The following is a 7176-nucleotide window of genomic DNA, read 5'->3' on the forward strand; positions in this document are numbered from 1 at the left end:
AAAAAACAAAAAAAAAAAAAAAAAAAAAAAGATTCAGGTAATTCTCCTTCAGCACTTTATTGTTGTTCAGAATGAAGTTTATGATGGCACATTTGCCCTGCAAATGTCTTAATGAGATTGTTCTGAATAAAAAAGCTCCTCATTTGTTGGAGAAAAACTCAAGTTTACCTGTGAGTCTAATGAGCTGGATCACTTGGGTTTTTGCTTCCATTTTATTCTGGGGGTTTTGATGTAATGGTATTTAAGGAGTCATCACTGCAAAGAATCACATTAGGTTTATTTCATCTTTATTCAGTACGAAACTCATAATGAACAGTAGTGAATAAAAAAGCATTATTAGACTTACTCTCTGGTTAAATAAATGAAGTTTAATTTTTTAAAAAGATCCTTATTTTACTAGGTCGTGAATTGAATTTCACCATTGAAAAGGGTGCAGAGGATATAAATGGTCCCTCTTCTGCTTTTCGATGAAGAGATTTTAAAATCATATTTACCACAGGCACATTTGATGGGATTATCACATCCCATATATTAGTAATTTGTGTAATATCACGCCACATATATTAGTAATTTGTGATTTAGACAAATATACTAGAAATCTCAGACATCAGTATTTTGAAATCATTTGCCTCTTCCCTTGTGGTATAAGAATTATATATGCATGAGTTACTTTTTTTAAAAAGAGAAACTCAAAGTATAGTAAATCTACACCAGTAGATCTCAGTACTTTGGGGGTAAACGATGAACAGTTGAATTTTTAAGTGATCTAACCTTTCCCCCTCTTTTTTGGGAGGGAGTCAGAAGGTTTACGTGCTCGTATAGTAACACACGCCTCACTGTACTTGACAGGCGAACTTGAATCGTACAACTTTAGTGGAACTAAGGATTTCCTCATGTACCATTTTCCACCACTAAATATTGATCACTTAGTTCAGTTCTTCAGGCTTGAGAACTGAAATACCGTATTTCAGTTTAGGGTACAATTCTGTGTTCGCCATCTAATGCCGTTTGGAGCTCTTGAAAAAGCAGTCACTTCGATGGCTGAGAATGGTCCATGATTTTATTTTGGAGGAGGTTGGTTAATAAACGTGACCTCAGACACTGTCAGGGCCTTTATCAGAAAGTATTCTCATAATCAGTCTTGACTGAATTAAAAAAAGTTCTTCAATTTGTGTTACTTTTTTTTTTTAACCACAAATGAGTACTTTAATACTTGATGAGCTAACTATACTCATGGGAGTGGAACTAAACTATACACTGTAGCATGGTGATGTTGGCTGGAGTTTATGCGTTTTGGTGACATTTCTGTACAAATGCCCTGCTAAGGCCTGCTGAATTTTCAGTGTTCTGCCATTGAACCTTCCTGGAAAAGAAATGGTCGTTTTACTCAGATTAGATACCAGTCTACTTTATAAATACAAGTAGATTATAGGCTTTAAAAAAGTCATTTTCTTATACATAAATCTGACATGGGCATAAAATCCAAATCATCAAAAAATATGATGCCCATAACGATTTTGAGGTTAAGCAGTTGCTCACTTACAAAGCAACTGCCTTAATGTATAATATTTTAGAGACCCCCATCTACTGTGACTTGGGAAGATTCTTTTAAGATTTGTACATGAAAAAGTAGCTCTGCAAAATCATTTTGCCCAGCTGAAGCCATAGGCTGAATTCTACAGGTAAAAGAATCCTTGGAATTACCAGAATTGTGGGAGCTAGATGAGATGATAACCATTTTCTTGCCCAATGTGACGGCAGCATTCTTGCTTGGAACTTTCACCGTTTTAGAGTTAGATCCTGGAGAAACTAATTGGTCGTCTTCCTTTCACTTCTCTCTTTTTTCTTTTCTTTCTTTCTTTCTTTCTTTTCTTTCTTTTCTTTCTTTTCTTTCTTTTCTTTCTTCCCTCATATATCACTGAACAACTAGTTTCTCCCTTTTGTCACTTCCCATTGCGTATTTTTCAGAAGAAGTACTGTATTCAGATGCCAGCCAATAAATAAATTGTCACATAATGGAAAATGATATGCCACAACATTCATTGTAAGGTTTAATAAAATTAAATTTGCACCAAATACAAGTGTATTCTTATTAACTCTTAAGACTTGAGGCTTTGATAGTGTGCTTCTGTTTCAAAACACCTCCTTGGTAATTTATGGTCAGAACTGTTAGAGGTAGCATTTATTGTTCATACTTTTGAGTAAAAAACAGACGGATTTCTACAGTTCTAGTTTCTTTTCCAGTGAAAACCACAGAAACGAAGATAGGAAAAGACTTCTGTTCAGTGCATGGGAGAGGGCTGCTTTTAACTTTTACTCTTAGTAAAAGTTAAAAGTATATCAGTGAGTTTGGTATTAGGTATCAGAAGGATGTCATAAATATATTACTGTGGAGGTAAATTCCATCAGCTTATTTCTGTCCTTTTTTTTTTCCTAATGCTTTTGAGAGAGAGAAAAAGTGGGGAAGGGCAGAAAGAGAGGGATACACAGAATCCAAAGTAGGCTCCAGGCTCTGAGCTGTCAGCACAGAGCATGATGCAGGGCTCAAACTCACAAACTGAGATCATATCCTGAGCAGGAGTCGGATTCTTAACCGACTGAGCCACCCCAGGTGCCCCTATTTCCATCACTTTTAAGTCATAAAATCTAAGCAGTCTTGTGTTCTTGTTATGTGTAAGTTTCTTAATAACAAAAAGTTTTAATAGGTCCAGAAAATGTTCCCGCTATAATTTCTAAACTCTAACCATAAATCAGAATACTGGTTTTTCCCCCCTTCTTGAATCATTAATCTTCCTTAACCAGCAACAAGTACAGGCTTTGTCTTCTTTTCTGACAGGTCCCTTTTAAACCTTTGTCCTCCTTAACCTTGGTTCTATGGCTTTGTCCTGACCACCACCGCCAATATTTAAGAGGAAATCTTACCAAATTTATAAGGATAAGAAAATTACATTGTTAAGGATTTGAACAAAAGTCTTAACGTCCCTAGAATACTGTTTCTTCAAGATACTTTCTATCCTTTTTTCCCCATCTCTGTACTGTCAGAACATTTTTTCTTCTTAGTCTTCATCTATTCTGCCCTTCCCCCTACTTTCCTCCCCTCTGACAAACACCAGTTTGTCCTCTGCATTTAAGAACCTTGTGTTTAGATTTAGATTTCACATAGAAGGTGAAATCATAATGGTATTTATCTTCCTCTGACTTATTTCACTTAGCACAATACCCTCCAGAATGTTCTTTCTTAAGTAATTTCAGGTTGTGGGATTTGTAAAATAATTGGTTCCTGGGTGTTGCCATGTTACCTTACATTTTATTGTAAAGGTACATTTAAATAAGATTTTCTCTTCTAAAATTAACTCACCTTTACCGAACTACTTCAATTTTGTTTTCCTAGTCTGATATAGTCTGATTTCAAAAGTAAATAGTTTCTCTGCCTTAAACATTGAAAAATTAAACTTCTGAAAGGATGCATTTAAGACGCATTCATATGGAAGAGAGATTTGATGAGTAGTTGTTCCACTAAGTCATTAATCACTTTGTACTTCAGTGTAAGTCAGGAAATGGAGTGGTTTAAAGTATTTGACATTATTGCCAAAAATAAAAATGGAAAAACAGTGATAAAGTCTCCCACAGAAAAACTATGGACAAAGCTTCTCAATAATCAGTCTCTTGTAATGTAAGGTCTACTTGGTTATTTTAGACCCACTTGCACCTTATTAAATCGACTCTTCCTTTTCTGAAAGACCAAACATAACTTTGTTAATGGCGTGTTTCCTTTGTTTACATAATAGAGAACCAGGGCGGATTGATCCTAGGGATGATATTTATCTTTAGAATCTTTTCATCCTTATAATTGGACATCTTTGTAGATGATAATATCCCTTATGATAATACTTATTTCTAAAACTTAGGCACCTTGATTCTGTTTTAAAAAATGTGTTTAATGTATTCATTAGAAGGGCTCAGCTGGAGACTTAGAAAACCAAAAAGAAAACCAGAATTACACCATAGCTTGAAATAACAGTCGTTTACAGACCATCCAGGAAAAAGTAAAAAGCACAGGGAGTGAGGCTAGATAGCCAGGGTCAGGGCTCTTACAGGGACACCTGCTCTGAGGACATGGCTTGTAGGTACTTGAAGGTTGTGGGTGTTTCCAGAATTGAGCAGCATGTGTTGACGAAGAGCTGCCAGTGCTGGACCCTCCTAGCAGGCTCTGCTCTGCGAGCTGGATGGTCCTGACATTCCATAGGGCAGGGTCCTTGTCCCCAAGGACGTCCAGCCAGCCGTGGCCGTGGGGGTTCCTCATGGGCACGCTGTGACAGGAGCCACTGCGGAGCCTCAGGGAGAGCTGCTACTGAATGTAACTGAGTGGGGCCTGTTTATGCTGGAGTGTTAAGGGTTAAGTAGGCATCTTCCCTATGCCCTTTCAGGGTCTTGATACAGATTTGAATGATAAATACTGTTCATTTTACAGACGAAACTTAAAAATCAGGAAGATTTTTAGGATATTTAAGCATAACTTAAAAAATTTGGAGTCATTTTGTATTTAGAGAAAAGTTGCAAAGGTGGTATACAGAGGAGTTCCTGTAGCCCCATCAACATCTGATGGATGTGGTAACTGCTTATGAAAACATAGTTTGTCAAAGCTAAGTCAACATTGGTACGATACAGTTAGCCCAGTCTACACACTTGATTTGTATTTCACAGTTTTCCCACTAAAGTCCTTTTTCTGTTCTTAGACCCAGCCTCAGATACCAGCATTGCACCTGGTCATCACGTCTCCTTAGTCTTTAATGGTTTCTCCATCTTCCATTGTTTTCCTAAACTTTAACATGTTTTTCTTTTTTTAATGTTTTATTTATTTCTAGGAAAGAGAGAGACAGCGTGAGCAGGGGAGGGTCAGAGAGAGCGGGAGTCACAGACTCTGAAACAGGCTCCAGGCTCTGAGCTGGCAGTCAGCACAGAGCCCGGCGCGGGGCTCGAACCCACGAATAGCGAGATCATGACCTAAGCGAAAGTCGGACGCTTAACCAACTAAACCACCCAGGTGCCCCTAAACCTTAACATGTTTTAAGAGGACCAATCAGATATTTTTTTAGAAAGTCCCATCAATTCGGATCTGATATTTTCTCACGTTTTATTGGGCTTGCCATCTTCTGGGGAAGAATACCACAGAGGTGATGTACCCTTCTCATTAGCTCACATCAGGGGTACGTGATGCCAACGTGACTTGCCCCTGGTGATCTTAATCTTGAACATTTGGTTGAGATGGTGTCTGCCAGGTTCTTTTTTCTGTTGGAGAGTTACTTCTTCCATTCCATGTGCTATGATTTGGAAGTGAGTCACTAAGCCTAAGTCCTGCTCAAGAAGAAGACGAATTAAGTTCCCCGTCCAAGAGGGCAACAGCTCCATATATTATTTGGAATTCTTTATGGAGGGGAGATTTGTCCCTTTTCCCTCATCCAGCCATGGGTCAGTATAGGCTCATGCATGTGTATTTCATTTGAGTGTGTGCTGCAGTCAATTACTGTAATTAATGTTAATTGCTCAGATGGTTCTAGCTTTGGCCACTGGGAGCCATGTCCTTTTGAATTTTTTCTCTTTAGGCTTCCTTCCTTTCTGGCACAACAAAATATTCCAGGTTCATCTTGTGTTTCTCTGCCCCAGCCCTAGCATCAGCCATTTCTCCAAAGAGCCCTGTTCTTTTTATTGGGGAATGGAATTTGTTTACTTTTTACGTTTTATTTATTTGAGAGATACAGAGACAGCATGAGTGGGTAAGGGGCAGACAGAGAGGGAGAGAGAGAATCCCAAGCGGGCTCCGCGCCACCAGCACAGAGCCGGACGCGGGGCTGGAACCCACAAAACCGTGAGATCATGATGGAAACGAAGAGTCAGACGCTTTACCAACTGAGCCCCCCACGTGTCCCAGGGAATGGTATTTAGAACTTGATGGTTGGATGTACTCCTTGAAGGTATAGGGACCCCAATACAGACACATCTCTGCAATTACTTCTGTCTGTAGTGCCTAAAATTAGCGCGGGTTCATCCTTCTGTCTCCCAGCTTCTCATGCAGCACTGGAGACGATTCATTCCAGCTTTCTTTGCTTCCTTTGCATATTCCTTTGCTTATTTGCACTTGTCTGTCAGTGAGAACCCTAACTCCTATTATCTATATTTTTTTTACTTACTTTTTTCAACCCTGGTATATATATGAAGTAGTTTCAGAATTGCTAACCAGTACCCTTGCGAGAAATTTACCTACTAGAACACGGTGCTTATATACATGGCTTTTCTCTATTCCATTTTATTCTTAGCCTTGCAGCATCCAGTCAGATTACCATTTTCCAAGGTTACTTAAGGCAACACCTTTCATCCTGAACAAAACTTCCGTGTGATACAAGGTTCTGACGACAAGCAATGGCTCACCATCAAAAGGCGAGGAAATGTTTAAGAGACATCATGTAGAAAATGTTCAAGTCAAAACATACACAGTTATGTTAAATGTATACATTTAACTAAAACTGTTCTCCCCATCTCAGCTGACTGTTCAGCACATCTGACTCCTGTGTCTTTTCACTGCTTTTGCTGATTGCCTCACCATTGTAATGTCAAACGTGGAAATTGCGATTGCTAAAATAGAATCACAAGTTCCAGTTGGCCAAAAGAGTCTTCCTGCCATTTTGAGTGGGCCCAAAAGTGGAAGTGATTGATGTTTGAGGGTTGTTTGGAGTAGGGAGCAAGGTCAGGGGAGAGTCTTTCTTCTAATTATCTTTTCAAGGGTATTTATTAAAATGCTGTTATTCTCCCTGATTATATTACTCAACCACCTTAATTAATGTGTGCTAAAAGCCAAAATAAGAGAATTGCTAGTAACCCTTGTAACACCTCGTGGCATGCTCTGTATTGACTGCCCTGGCTTTTCTTCAGGCCCCAACTGTGTATGCCATGTACACACCATGACCTGAAGGGATACTGTTGGGTCTGACTATCAGAAACTAAACTCCTCGGGGTGCCTGGGTTCATCCAGTTAAGCGTGTGACTCTTGGTTGCTGTGTTGGCCGTGATCTCACGGTTCACAAGTTTGAGCCCCACGTCCGCTCTACGCTGACAGTGCAGAGGCTGCTCTTTCTCCCTCTCTCCCCCTCATGCTCGCTCTCTCTCTCTCAAAATAAATTT

Source organism: Crocuta crocuta, unplaced genomic scaffold (genome assembly GCF_008692635.1).
Source record: "Crocuta crocuta isolate KB4526 unplaced genomic scaffold, BGI_CrCroc_1.0 scaffold218, whole genome shotgun sequence".
NCBI classification, from domain to species: Eukaryota; Metazoa; Chordata; class Mammalia; order Carnivora; family Hyaenidae; genus Crocuta; species Crocuta crocuta.